Below are 16,036 nucleotides of genomic sequence, written 5' to 3' on the forward strand. Positions count from 1 at the left end.
TGGGATTGAAAGAGATGAAGCTTAAAAAGATTGGAGTTGAAATTTGGATTTTTAATATTACTCAGGAAGGTAGAATGACAGTACATAGAGTAACCCATAAGAGTGTCACAGGAAAAGAATGAGCTCTTGGCCATATAAATTTGCACAATTGCATACAACTTGATTGAGTCTTAAGCACCAGGAAAGTGCTGTGAGGTGAACTATTTTCTTCAGATTCAAATCATCATGATTGATTTGTGCTTTTTTTCAAAAAGGTATCAGCTGGATCCACATTTTTTTCTTCCAAAGAAATAAAAATGTATTTCTGCATTATCTGCACAACAGTCTGGACCTTTCTAGCTGGATTTGGCATATTAGGTAACACATCAGTGTTTGTGATTTATGTGTGCAATTTCAGAAGAGCAACCAAGAAGAAATTAATACAGGTCATTCTTATCCATTTAGTATTCTCAAATATCTTAATGCTTGTTTCCCATGGAATACCAAAGATAGTAGCAGATTTCAGTGTAAGAAATGACCTAGATGACATAGGCTGCAAGATTGTGGCTTATCTGCATAGGATGGCCCGGGGCCTCTCCATCTGCATGAGTGGGCTCCTCACAGTGGTCCAGGCTATCAGCATGAGTCACAGACACTCTTGGTGGCGGAAGCTCCAGCCTAGGTCTCCATGGTGTATCCCCCTTCTGCTTATCTCTTTTTGGGGTGTCAATGCTTTGATATGCATAAACTTACTCCATTCCATCAAAAGTATGAGGATTAACTCATCACAGGTTAGTGAGAGTTACAGCTACTGTTATTTTCTACCAGAAAGTAAAAAAACCAAGTGGATTTTTCTCACCTGCATGATCCTAAGGGATATGGGGCTTCAGGGCATCATGGGTGGGGCCAGTGGCTACATGATGTGTGTTCTCCACAAACACCACCAGCAGGTTCTTCATTTGCAGACCTCCAAGTTCCTCTACACAACTCCTCCTGAAATCAAAGCTGCTCAAAGTGTTCTCCTCCTGATGCTCTTTTTTCTTTTGTTTTACTGGATAGATTGTGTCCTTTCACTATTTATTAGTTCTTCCTTAGTTACTCAATCCACTTTTAAAAGTGCTCAAGAATTTCTCACCCTTGGTTATGCAGTTCTTAGTCCATTTGTATTGATTCACAGAGAGGGACACCTGCATCATTACAGGAGCACTTGAGGGACGATGACTTCATTATTGAATGTGTCCCGTAGCAAATTATTATAAAATTTTTCTCAATATTCATATGGAATATTGAAAATAATAACATTGAATAGCTGACTCAGATAAGATTTCCTTCTTAGATAACTGTGCTAGACTCCTCAAGCCTGAGCTCACAAATCTCGCTCTCCATTTCGGCTGCCTGAAGAAATGGCTTTGCTTTTACTATGTGTACCACTGTCCTTGAGGACCACTGTTAGAGTGGTAGAGCTCTGGAAAATCATTTGGCAAATTGTTTTGCAATTAGGCATTCTTAGCAATTCCATTTTTGAATGTGATCTTACCTATACCACAAATGCATCTTTACACTACCATGTTTCCTCTTGCCCAACCACGCATTAAATGCTAGCCGGAGGAAATATTAACTACTTGCAAGCATTTGTAAATATCCAGCCCTAGAAAGGGATTTTAGGAAGCGTATGCATTCGTGATGCACGAAAAATGTGGAATGACATAGGACTTATTTTAATCAACGGAAGAATAATGCAAGAATAAAATTTATACTGTGCAATGCAGACTTTTAAAAATTGTATATGCAAGGATTTTAAAGGACTATAAGAGAAAGTTTGAGAGAAATTGGCAAATGAATGCATATTTGATAAAATTTGACAGAATATATTTTTATTTCTCTGCTCTTAGATATGCAAATTCAGTTTTTTTCACAATTAAAACAAGAATAATGTTTAAAATAATCTGTGGCTTATTTCTAATAGTGGTGCATATCTCAGCAGCTAAAGGAATTGCAAAGAAGCTGACCCTGTATACATTGAATGAACCTTCAGATTTTAAGCTGTTATGTAGAATGCATGAGTGTGTCAATAAGATGCCTTATGAGTATTTGAAAATGTTTAGTGTATTATACAAATAGGCTAAACCCAAATTTCACACTTCACAGATATGCCTGCAAATCATACTATAAATATTCCCCCACCTGTACACTGCCCTGGAAAACTTTTTGGCTCATCATTGTTCCACTTAAAAAAGGTGTATACCTACTTATTGTGTTCTGCTTGTACAATTTGCACTCAGTTTTCAAGGCACTTCCTTGTGTTGTATTATTCTGTGATTTGTTAGAAACATTGTCTTCTTAATGTAACTGAGGTTTGCATGAATGCAAGCGCTATACTACTTATCTCAGTGTCATGATGAGTTTTTTCACAGAGAATCCTTTTCCTTGTTTCTAACATTAAGATCAAGACAAAGAAATTTTTGCATCAGTCTTTCTGCTTAGATGCAACAGGAAGGAAAAGCAAGAACCTTACAGGCAGGTTAGGAAGGAAAAGCAAGAACCTTACAGGCAGGATAGGTAATATTCCTTCCAGAAATCATGCTTTCCTGACATGGAGCATGTCCAGTGTTCAATGCACAGAACCACATATTAAAAGGAAAAGAATAAGACATGAAACTGATGTGCAACAACCTTAGTAAAGACCCACACAGATGTACTCAAACCCTAACAAAACTAGAATTTAAGCACTAAGAGAAAATCAGTGCTTGGCAGTGAGTTTTGAAAATAAAAACACCCACAGCAATGTGCAGATGTCATCTGTGAACATCTCAGTGAGCTGCATGAACTGGATTCACACACACAAGCCAACATCCAGAGCAGAAAACAGCCCATTCCTGCCCCCTAGAGAGCCCATTGGCCCACGTCCCAGATGCTTCACAGTAAGGGCAACTTTGATTCAATCACTTGGAAACCATTTGTTGTTGAGAGTATTTTTGGAACAGTTCACACAGGTTCTTCTTTGTGAACCAATTGAGGGCAGAATGTTGCCCCAAAAATTGAGATGTAGAAGGACTGTTCTCCTTAGTGGAGCCAAAATTTGTGATAATGAGATCATGGGATTTTTCCAGGAGTCCGGCAACTCAGAAAGGATAAACAAGGTCTGACAAAAGCTGCTCTGCACAACTAAGTGACTGAGCTGGGCTTCACAAAGGTAAAAACTGCTTTGCTTAAAAGGAGAGGTATTTGAGGTAGGTCTGTTCAGGAGAAGGTGGAGGCAGAGAAGTTGCCATCATATAAAACAATTTTCAAGATTCTCCCTCCATCACAAAAATCCATGAAAATGAGCAACCCCTAAGACCTTATGCAGAAGCGGGCTGCCTCTGACCCCATATTTCTTATCGCAGGACACACTGAGCACAGGGACAGAGGAAAGGGGCATTGGAAGTATTTGAGTTTCCCAAGAATACAGTAGTAGATACACAGTTTGTTCAAAAATGAAGCTCTGTAAACTCCATCCTCGGAACTGTCACCAATCACACACTCATGACCCATTCAAAAATAAAATTTCTCAGAACTAATTTGTGATAAGCAAGGATATGAAAATAAAATAGAATCAGCCCAGATAAGATATCCTCTGGGATCTATGCAGTGAAGTGGACCAGGATCCTGTGATAGGAGCACTGGTGTAGCCCACAGAGGAAGGGTCTCAGTACTTTCTGAATCCAGGACAGCTGAGAGCCTGCAGGCATGAGGAGCCTCTGTCACCAGCAGCTGAGGGCTCTTGTTTTCAGGTTGATGGCAACAATGATGGGCAATGTGTGAGTCTCTTGATGTTGCCAGCTCAAAGCTTCTCAGGCCAGGCCCTCCCAAGCCTCATTTTCTTAGTCCTGACCATAGAGTGCATAGCTCCTTAGACACCTGGGGACACTGTACTTTAGTGCAATGGAGCTTATTTTAGTGATAACAAAATTAAGGATCAGGAAACCGTAGCAACCTCCAGAGAAAGCTTTAGATGAAGAAGAGAAAAATGGGAAGGGACTTATCTAGGAAAAAAGAAAAAGTGGTAGAGTCACCCTGTTGGCAGAGAGGATCAGATTAGCCATAAAAGAATGGTGCAAGCTTTCTTGGAAACCTCGCACTGGGCTGGGAGCTTGTGATTTTCCACTGAGTCAAGGGTGTAACAAAGTTTTCAGAAACATCTTCTTTCATTCTGTAGGGTTTGTTCTTAGGCAACAGAAATCAGTAACCAATCTGCATATACAGACATCATGGAGAGACCCACAAAACATGTCATGGATGAAGGCCTAAGCAGCCTCATCTCAAATCCACAATAAGCTGCCTGTCTTCTGTCTCACTGTGCCCTACTTTTTCCACCCCCCTAATTTCTCATGCTTGCACTGTCATTTACCAAGCTGCATGCGTTTACATGTATGCCAGAAAAATCTCTCACAGAAGAAGAAACACCAATCTATGTATGCCCAGCCAGGGCAGCTGTGGAGAGGGTCTTGGAAGCTAAGAAACTTAATTCACCTTCTAATCATTTCAAAGCAAGGACCAAATTACAGAACAAAGAGGGAGCCAAGTTCACAGACAGAGGATTTCAGAAACATTTGGGCTTCTGTCCCCTTGAATAGATTAGGTAACATCAGAGAACTCTGGGTTTGGTAATGAATCCTTCCTTCCCTTTGCAAGTAATAAGGTATTGAAACCTATCAGGTTGCTCCAAGGCAATGTGGCATGGCAGAGAGAAAGCACAGCAGGACTAAGAGAGAAGAAAGTGTGTGTACTCTTCCAGGCCATACCCACAGTGGCCCGCCTCTTCCCACCAGGTCTCACCCCCAAATCACACCCAGCTATAAACCCATCAGTGGAGTGATTCATTATCAAACACCAATGATTTAGTATGAAAAGCCAAAGATCCAGTTACTTCCCAAGATCCTCGAATATGAGAGCATGAGGTTCAGTGCAAGACATTTAGATACAAACCAGAAAAATGACTATATCCATGCTGGCCCTCTGCCTGCCACCCTTCCTGCCAATCTTCCCACTAATGGGACCAGGATGTAAGTTCTCCTTGTGTGTTTGTTTCCTGTGTTCAGTGCTAAAGGAAACAAACCCAGAAGCATGTCTACTTTTACTCTTCTCTCTCAACACACTTTTGCATTTTGCTGCTTTCATAAAATAAATTCCCTCTGTCCTTTGTATGTCTGTACACCCTGCACACCTTGTCCTAAACACAAAAAAGGAAAAGAACAGGTAAGTGTTTCTGTTTTTGGCTAATCTTACATTACTCTCTCTGGTAAGCTAAGCAACTACTCAGAAGATAACAATGTGCAATATAATAAACTTTGCTAAATTCCTGTTAGTTTATTTTGACATTCTGTATCATTTTTATTTTTTGTTATTCTCTTTCAAGTAAAAAATGAAATAAAATATCCACATTGAGATTAAAAGAAAACAAAGACAAATTCCAGAGTCATATTTAAATGTCTAACATTTTAAAATAAATTATAGAAGGGCCTGTTCTTCATAAAAATATGGAACTGACAATTATTTAATGAGATCCAAAGGAATAAATAGCTGCAATTTATTAATTATTTGCCCTTGAGTAATGTAACATGGAAAATGAAATAACTTTTATGTACAAGTCATCAAGAAATAAAATCCTAAGTAATCCCTATTCTTCTCCAAAATAATAATAATGATAATGATAACACCAAGAGATCAAGAAAAACCAATTCAAAAAATAAAGGATGAAACAAAGAATAATAATGTAAGACTTATTGGGGTCTATAGAAAAGCTGAAGGCAGCACAACTGTCACTAAAAATCTCTTCACAGAAATAATGACAGAAAACTTCCCAAGCATGGATAAAGAATTTGACATATACATAAATGAAGCATATAGAACTACAAACATTCATGACCAAAATAAAAATACACTAACATATATAATAATCAACATTACAGAAATTCAGAACAAGAATAAAATATTAGACTGTTAAAGAAAGCAAATGATCATGTATAAAGGAAAGACTTTCAGAATCATGACAGACTTCTCAACACAAACTCTCAAGTCTAGCAGAGCTTGGGCTGAACTACTTCAGCTCCTAAAAGAAAACAATTTCCAACCCAGAATGATGGTCCTGAAAAAATAACTTTCAAAATTAATGGGAATTAAGATATTTCTATGATGAAGAACAATTGGAGAGATTTATGGACTCCCAACCAATACCACAAGGGTGTTGAAAGCTATCCTAGACAGAGAAAAATGACCACAATTGCGAGAACAACAACAGAAAGAAAGAATCAGCCCTGGCTTGTGATTCTGATAGGTCACTCCACGCACATTCCTGCCAGCTGGCTCAGCGTAAGTATAGCACAGCTGGCTTTTCCTAGGCTAATGGCCCTACCTAACAGGAACACTGGCATGAAGCCGCGCAGTATTCCAGCATCACTTGGGTGCATGAGTTGTCTCCTGTGCACAAAATTAATACCCTGACTAGGAAACAGGCCAGGCAAATCCTGGATGCTCCTGAGCAATGATCTCATCCCTGCTCCACAAGGTAGCCATGAATGCAGCACTCAGGCTTTTGTCATCAATGTGCAGTGTGCTTGTGCATATTCTCAAAGTTATGCCTATGATGCCACAGTTGTCCCCCCTTACTTCCAGGCTGTGGTGCACAATGAAACAGATGAAGGGAGCATATAGCCCACTCCTAGAAACCTGGAACACAGAAAAAACTGCACATGCAGATGCTCTTCTGACTCATTACTGAATACTCACTGTAATTTGAATCAGGAATTTTCTGGCTGCTCAGAATACACAGAAGTAGGAAAAGGACAGAGCTGTGCCCCTGGGATGAAGATAGAGAGGAAGGAGTCCTTTTCCATGGTGAATGGAAAACTCATGACTTGGATATCATAACAACGGTGGGAATTGGCCATGAGCCCTAGGGCTCAGGAAGGATAAACAGGACCTGGTCAGGCTGCTCTGAGCCAACTGCACCGACTACACAAGTGGGTGCTTTCATCTCTAAGGCCTGCAGCTGTGGAAGGGGAGCTGACTCAGCCTGGGCTTGGAAGGGACAGAAGCAGGGAGAGGAGAGGCTGAGATCTGTTATTTGTGGAAAAGACAGGTGCCAGGGACTAGGTACAAGACATCTCATCCTTTACCAATTCACATCCAGAATCCTGTCTTGCAGGTCCACAAAGGAGCCATTCAGTGCCAGCATGTTTGGTGCAAGGAGATAGAAGATGCTCTTTTCTAACAGAGAGGGAGGAACAGGAGACGTGGAGCCCACTGTCACTCCAGCATCAGTGTGTGAGAGTGCTCAGTCTCCACAATCTTTCCTCTGCCTGTTTTCCCTTAGGTGGGGATATTTTTAAACTATATTTTTTGTTTCTAGTGTCCTCTCATTTTAAGATTTGATTCTCTTGCTTTCTTTCTCATGACTGTATTCATTTTCAATATTCCTTTTCCTATGCACAAAATCTAAGGTGATATTTATAAAGAACTTGGGCAAAGAGAGGATGCCTCACAGAGAGCAACAATGACAACTGGTTGGGTCATACCTGCCAGGCACTTCTGCAAGCTCTGCAGCCTTCAGCTCTCTGAATTCTCCAGACTCACCTGCACAGGAAAATTACCACTTGCATTTCTAAATGAGAACACTGGGAATCAGGGACCTGGGACATGCTCAGAATCAAGAAGGGGAACTTGGGATACCAGATGTTTTTAATTCAAAGTGACTGATTTTAATTTCTTAAGTTGAAGGATATTGATGTTATATGGAAAATGAAAACTCATCCACTGACATTCACAGAATACTTACTTTTATATGCCGCAAGTCAAGGAGCATGTGAAGTCCTATAAAGACATACAAAGGCCTCTCTCTCTGCCAGCACCAAGTAGCAATCAGTGTAAAGCTTCTCCAGCAAAGATGTCGCATCCTCCAGAAGGCAAAGAAACACTGTTATTCCACAATCTCTCAATGTTACCTGCGGGGGCGCGGGGGGGGGGAAGCAATGGCAGAAAAAAGTAACGCAACATTCAGCAGATCAGTAAGTAACGAGCAAATGAAAACTAACCACAATTTATAAATCTCATAAAGCTCAGTATTGGAGGAAGTGTGGAAATGAACCCAGAGCCCCTCAGCTATGACTTGTGTAATGAGATAAACCATCCCAGTACCTCTCAAGCTTCCTCAGCTCTTCTCTTGACTATTTCTGCCGCTTTATAACCCAAAGCCTCATTTAACCATTTGCTCATAAACTATCATTCAGCCTTTAATAGCAAGTCTACTGGGTGACATGAACAACAGACAGAAAAATGCAATCCTGTAGATGTTTCAGTGTGCTGCACAGGAAGGGACAGAATGCAGACAGCAGCATGGTGTATCCAGGGAAAACAAGGGAGAAAAAAAACCCTAAAGGGATTTCACGGTGAAGGGCATCATTAGCTATGTAGGGTGATGGTGGCATAAAGGTTATCTAGGACATTTTTATGGCAAGGTAAGTTCCACTGCTACATGGTATGGAGGGGTTGGGTACATTTGATAAGAGACGATTCAAAATGAGGAATGACAAATAGAGATATGGATGAAATGTTAACTTACCTATTTTTTCAAAGAAGAAATAAATTTTCTCTCCAAAAGCTCATCATGCATGTAATTTACAAGAAAATACCTGAGAAAAGGGATAAAATTTATAAGTTGACTGTAGGGACTACAACATGAGATATTAGGGTGCCTTGACCTACAGGGTGATCAGTGGGATTGAGAAGGCACTGGATTTCACCAAGTCCAAAAGACACAATGAGGAAGATGTTGCTGTAGTCCACAGAACTAGGATCTGAGGTGAGAGCTATTCTTCTGTTTTATGGTGGACGTGATATCAGCCAAATGGTGGTGAAGAGCTGACTGTGCAATGATTGGTATTTTCACTTCTGAGGAAAAGCAAGAGCAACCAGCAGTCAGAGAAACATTTTTATTATGAAAGCTATATTCCATCATAAATTTCACCTAAACATTATGAATACATTTATTGACATAAGATGTGCCATTTTCAACATGATTTGGTGTGTAGTATCCCTGAGAAACAAAATTTAAAAAAAGAATTCTCAGAGGTAACCTGCGCAGAATGTGGCCAGAGTGACACAGGGTAAATCCATTCTAACAAGGGGAAACACTTTGTATACAAACTATAATTTGTACTGCTACACAACTATAGAATTTGCTACTATGGTCTAAAGTATAAAATCAATAATTAGCAAAGTTTGTCAATTTCTAAATTTTGTTTGATATTATCATTATATGTAATTACATTACTGTAGTGAGCATGTCATAACTACCTTAATCAGTTGTTCTCTCTTGAGTACCAATATTGGAAAGTGCTTAGGTAATAACCTCACCACAGCCCTCCACTACAGAGGGAGGACACTGCCAAATGGAAACCAACATGCCACTCTTAATTAATTAGGAAGGAAGGATCTCAAGACAGACAAAAACCAAGAATCTCTGACACACAGAAGATACTCCCGGAGAGCACTTTTCCTTGAGGGGCATTGATAGTAGTGATAGAGATACCTATTATAGACATTTCATAAGGGGTGTTACCACAGAAACCCAATTAAAGAGTTCTTTCTGAAATACAAACTGACAGTACAAAGGAGAGAAATGCAATCTCAAGACTCCATCCCACCCAAAACAAGTCCAGGGCACATGAACATTCAGAAGAAATTTGAGTTCACATAAATAAAACCTCTCAAATGATAACAACTGAAGTGAAGAAGCGACTTCAGAGGAGTGTAAAGAAAATTAGATGGGAAATAATCTCTCAGGTAAAAAAAAAAGAAATGATAGCAATAAGGAAATAATTGATAAGCATATCTAGAGAAAACAGGGCCCTCCTTGCCCTAAAACCCTCCAGGGAGATATGACAACCACAGCAACCCGAGAAAGCCTTGGGCAGCACTATCCTGTGCCGAACCATTACAAGAGAGCCTTGCACAACTTTGGCCTGCACTCATCATCAGATAATGATTCTTGAACTGAGACTTACCCCCTCCCCTAAAGAGGGAGACACTACATTGAACCCCACACAGCAGGGGCGTTGGTGAGCCTTCCCTGGCCTCGCACTCTCTGGAGAGCTGTGCTGACCTGCACCCTGGCAATCTATCATCAGTGGAAAACATGACAAAAGGAATAAAAGGCAATCTCAGGTGTCTAGTTCCACCCAAAACAAGTCCAGGAGACAAAGTCAGAGAAGTTGGAAGTCACATACCTGAAATTTCTGAGATAATAGTAACTGAAGTAAAGACACAACTCCATCAGATTATGGAAGAAATTAGAGCAAAAGGATTAAAAAAAAAAAAAGAAATGACAACAATCATGAAAGAACTGTTCAATACATCTAAGAAAGACACAGATTTAAAAAATAGAAGGGAATAGAAAAATAAAGGGAACATTGAATGAAAAATACAAAATGGCTGGCCAAATAGCTCAGCAGATTAAAGTGCCTGCAAGGAGGCAGTTTGATCCCTGGGCCTGCCATGCCAGACCTGCCCCCAGGGCGAGCTGAGACAAGAATTGAGACTGGGCGTGGTAGCACACACCTGTAATCCCAGCTCTTGGGAGGCTGTAAACAAGTGGATCACTACAAGTCCGATCTAGTAGTGAGACCCTGAACACCCTACAGACTCTTTCCTAAAATATAAAAATAAAATAAAAAAGAAAACACAAGAAAGAATCACAATATATCAAACAGATTAAAACAGACACCCAGGACATTCAGAATTCCAGGGAAAGTGGCAAAACCACTTGAATGAAACAGAAAGCAGACTTTCAGACCTTGAAGACTGCATTATATCTAGTGAACATGAAAGGAAACTGAAAAGTCAAACCAAGGCATCTAAACCCACGTGGAACTGAACCAGACACACTCACAGGAGTGAATCAAGTTTATTGGAAGCTCAGGTGGAGGGTTGTCTCATGGACTAAAACAGCCCAGAACAAAAGGGGACAGGAGACTTCATAGGGTTTTTAGGGAGCTTGATCATGGGCTGAAACAGCCAGATCACAGGTACAGCTCGTTTTTCTTGTTTGTGGTTTAGCTCTGCATAGGACAAGGGGAAGTGAGCTGAGACCAGCATGAGTCAAGGGGAAGTAAGCCAAGACCAGGGTGAAATATGAGGCAGGCTTATGGTTGTAGCTGTGGCAAGGTGCCTGGGAAACCAAGAAGAGTGTTTGGGGCAAGATGCCTAGGAAAACTTGAGTCCTGACCCATCACGCAAGAATCTGTTTGATAGAAAAATGGTGAAGAGATCATCAGACTACTTCCTGCTGACTGGGGGCATCATGGGGCCATGAGTCTGGGGATCAGGGAGAGGAGTTGCTGTCATTGAAAGAGTCTCATTGGTGTAATGCCTGATAGGAGTAATCTGAGAGAAACATCTGATTAAGATTTTGGGTTGAATCCTATAACTCAGTTGTGTCCCATATTTAATGATCAAAGGAGATTATGGAGCCACAGAGGAAAGTGATAGATGATGTAGAGTGTGCCTAAGGAGAGTCATATGGAGAGAAAAAATTCTCTCGGGCTTTTACAGAGAGAAAATTGGCAAAGCAATGGCCATCATTCATCCACATGGCTGACACTGACAAAGGATCTACAAATTGTGGTACAGGGTATCAAGATAAACCCAAAGGGGATTTGACTGACCTTATCAGATACAAAAGCTACACTTCTTGTTACATAGGTCTTGCTTTATCTTGATCTTAACCATCCAGCAGAAAAGTATACAAACGAAGTATGAAAAGTAAAGCCATGTTAATATGCTGAGCTATAAAAAGCTCAAGTCAACAACTTCTGACATTGCCAGTCCTACAGATAACCCACTGGACTATATTGGAATATTTTGCTGAATTCATGCACCTACAATACTTAAATGGCAATGAAATACCCATCTTTGACAAAACTAAACACAAAAAGGAGATAGAAATGAAAGACCATTTTGTGTCTGTATATACAAAATAGTTAGGATAGATATACAGTTACTTTGTATTAATTCAATGTGAAGAAAGATTTGTACTAATGGTGTTTGGACAGGATATTATGTCTGCATCTTGTACTATGAATAACCACTAAGAAGACGACAGTATGCAATGTATTGTTATTGAAACTGTACTACTTATCAGTTTTTAATCTGTCTCATTGTTATTTGTTTCTCAATAAAATTATTTTTTAAAAAGGCAGACAAGAGACTTTATAGGGTTTCTTAGGAAGGGTAATCACAAGCTGGAACAGCCAGATTGGAGGTGGAAGTCATTTTTCTTCTTTGTGGTTTGACTACATAGGTCAAGGCGAAATGAGCCAAGACCAGGTACAATATGGGGCTGGGTTAGTGTTGTGGTTGGGGAAGGGTGCCTTGGGAACCTTCAGTCCTGACCCATCAGAAACATCTCTTAAGAATAATGAGAAAACAGGATGGAACAATATAACAGTTGCAACATGATGCAAATAAAAATAATAAAAGACTAATAGGCATTGATGAAAAGCTGGAGGTAACACAAAAGACATAAAAAGAGTATTTGTAGAAATAGTAACAAAAAAGTTCCCAAGCATGGGAAAAGAACTTTGACATACAGTAACTGAAGCATATAGAACTTCAGCTAACCATAATCAAAATAAATATTCATCCAGAAAAAATAAAAATGAAGATCCAAGAAACTGGGCAACAGAACAAAAAATATTAACATCTGTAAGAGAGAAGTAACAAACCACCTATAATGGAAAGCCCATAAGAATCACAACAGACTTCGCAACACTGCCCATCAAACCAAGAAGAGCTTGGAGTGAGATATTTAATATTCTTAAATAAAACAATTTTCAATTCATATTTATGTATGATACAAAACAATCTATCAAATTTAATGGAGAGATTAGAGACTTACATGTCAAAGAACAACTGAAGAAATCCACGACAGCAAAACCAACCCAAAAAGAGTACTGACAGATATTTTAGAAAGAGAAAAAGATGACCACAATTTCAACAAAAACAGAAGAGAACAACCAAGCAGAGCAAGCAATGAAGCAAAGGGGGAAAGTATGGATCTTCCAGTAGGAAAATAACATGACAAAAAAAGCTAACGTGTATCACTTATAACTACCAGCGCAACTGGCCATTCAATTCACCAGTCAAAAGAAGTGACCTGGCATAGTGCATAAAGACAAAGAATCCAACAATGTTCTGCAAGCAAGAAACACATTTAATTCAAAAGAATTAATAGACTCAATATCAAAGGATGGAAAACAATACTTCTTGTGGCAAGAACCCAGAAAAAACCTACAGTACCTATTCTGGTTGCTGACAATGTCAACTTCAAATCAAGTGTGATTAAAAGATACAAAGAAGGTCACTACATACCTTTTAGGGTAAAACTGCAAGAACAAAAGATAACAACCATGAAAATATATTTTCCCAATATAGGAGCACCCAATTATATAAGAAAAATTTTAACAGACATGCAAAATCTAAGAAGTAATTACCTAATTGTAATGGGGGATTTTAACATCCAATTGACATGAAGATTTTATATCACCCATGCAAAACTGAACAAAGAAATAACAGGACTAAAGCAAAATTATGAAGAAGTGGCCTTAGTAGACTTTTACAGAATGTTCTACCCAACAGCATCAGAATAAGCATTTTTATCAGGTACACATGCAGCATTCTGAAATTAGATCGTGTGCTATCACAGAGAACATGCTTAAGTAAATGCAAAGGAATCAAAATTATCCCATGCAAATCATTCGACCATAGTGCAATGAAACTGGAATTTATTGACAAAAGAAACAGCAAAAACTCTATAAACACGTGGAAACTAAACAATACCTCCTGAAAAATCAATGAAGTTAGAGAAGGAATGAAAGAATATTTACAATGGAATGAAAATGCAGATACAACTTTCCAGAACTGGGGGGGTGCAATAAAAGCTGTCTACAGAGAAAAATTTATAAGGATAAATTGTCACATCAGGAAAACAAGATGATCCCAAATAAACAATCTTATGCATCTCGAACTGGTAGAAAAAGAAGAGCAAGTCAAGTCCAAAGCACAAATAAGGCAGGAAATTTTAAAGATCAGAGTACAAATAAATGCAACGGGGATGAAGAAAACAATACAAAGAACTAGTGAGTCAAAGAGTTGGTTCTTTAAAAGAATAAATAATATTCATCGAGCCTTAGCCAACCCCACAGAAAAGGAAAGAAAAAATCCAAATTTATGCAATGAGGAATGACAAGATTGAAATCTCTGCAGACATAGAAATTCAGAAGATCATCATTACTTATTTCCAAAAGCTTTATTTTCACAGAATGGAAAATACAGTAGAAATGCACAGATTCCCAGATACATATGAACTACCAAAGCTAAATCAAGAAGACATAAAAAATCTGAACAACCCAGTATCAACAATCAAATAGAAAATGTACTAAAAAAAAAGTCAATGTGATGATTGAAAAAGAAAAAGAAAAAAAAATTAAGATATCATCTCACCCCAGAAAAAAAAAAAAAAAAAGCCAACAAAGTAGGTCTCAGGTCCTGATAGATTTACAGCTGAATTCTATGAAAAATTTAGGGAAAAGCTAATTTCAAGTCTTCCCAAACTCTTCAATGAAATTAAAAGGGGAGAAATTCTCCCAAACTCATTCAAGGAAGCAAGTTTTACTCTGTTACAAAAAATAGAGAAGGACATAACCAGAAAAGAGAACTACAGGTCAGTCATATTAATGAACATAGATGCAAAAATCCTCAACAAAATACTAACAAACAGAATGATGCAGCAAGTCAAGAACATTATACATCACAACTAAGTGGGATTCATTCCAGGAAAGCAAGGATGGTTTAATAAACTCAAAACCACATCAACAGAGTCAAAGACAAAAATCACATGATCATGTCAGTAGATGCAAAAAAAAAAAAAAAAAGTTTTTGACAAAGTCCAGCACTCATTCATGATAAAAAAAAAAACTAGGGGCCGGGGAGATGGCTCAGTAGGATAAGCGCTTGACTGGCAAACACAAGGATCTGAGTTCAATCCCCAGTTCTGCCAAAAAAAAAAAAGGAAAAAAAAAAACTATAGAAAATCAGAATAGATGGTCTTTACCTCAACCTGATAAAAGCCAACTATGTCAAACCAACAGCCTACATTATACTTAATGGGTTAAAAAAAAATGAAAGCTTTCACTTTAAAATCAGGAACAAGATGAGGATGCCAACTGTCACCACTCTAGTGTAATATGGTTCTGGAAACATTAGCCAGAGCAATGAGACAAGAGAAAGAAATAAAAGAAATATGGATTGGAAAGGAAGAAGGGAAGTTATCATTATTTGCAGATGACATCATACTATACATAGATGACCCCAAAGCTCTATTCAGAGATTTGTAAATTTAATAACCAACTTCAGTAGTGTATAAGGATACAAAATCAACACTCAAAAATCAATAGCATTTCTGGGCAGACCAAATAGCTCGGTGGATTAAAGCACTTGCAAGCAGACATAAGAGCCAGGGGTTTGATCCCTGGGCTTGCTGCACCGGCCCCACCCCCAGGGTGTGCTGAGATAGCGATTGAGACTGGACGTGGTGGTGTGTGCCTGTAATACCAACACTCGGGAGGCTGTAAACAGGAGAATCACTACAAGTCCGATCTAGTTGTGAGACCCTGAACAACCTGTAGACCCTTCCCTAAAACACAGGAAAAAAATAATAATAATTAAAACATTAAAAAGAAAATCAGGTACAAAACAAAGATTTCCAATCTCACTACTCCCATTCAACATGATTTTAGAAATATTAGTCAGAGCAATTAGGAAAGAAAGATAAAAGGAATAAGAATTGGAACTGAAGAAGTTAAATTATCATTATTTGCAGATGACATGATACTCAACATGGAAGACCTAAAACACTCCACCATGAGTTTCCTGGAACTAATAAACAATTTAAGTAACATAGCAGTATACAAAGTAAATACTCAATAATCAATAGCATTCTGGTAGAATAACAACAAACTTA

The 16,036-nt window shown here is 38.8% G+C and overlaps 1 pseudogene; it reads left to right on the top strand.

Moving 5' to 3' along the window:
- The first annotated feature begins 296 nt into the window (after positions 1 to 296).
- Positions 297 to 1,063, top strand: LOC101566770 (annotated as a pseudogene).
- Positions 1,064 to 16,036: the final 14,973 nt, after the last annotated feature.

The sequence above is a fragment of the Octodon degus genome, unplaced genomic scaffold, assembly GCF_000260255.1.
Source record: "Octodon degus isolate 3935 unplaced genomic scaffold, OctDeg1.0 scaffold00023, whole genome shotgun sequence".
NCBI classification, from domain to species: domain Eukaryota; kingdom Metazoa; phylum Chordata; class Mammalia; order Rodentia; family Octodontidae; genus Octodon; species Octodon degus.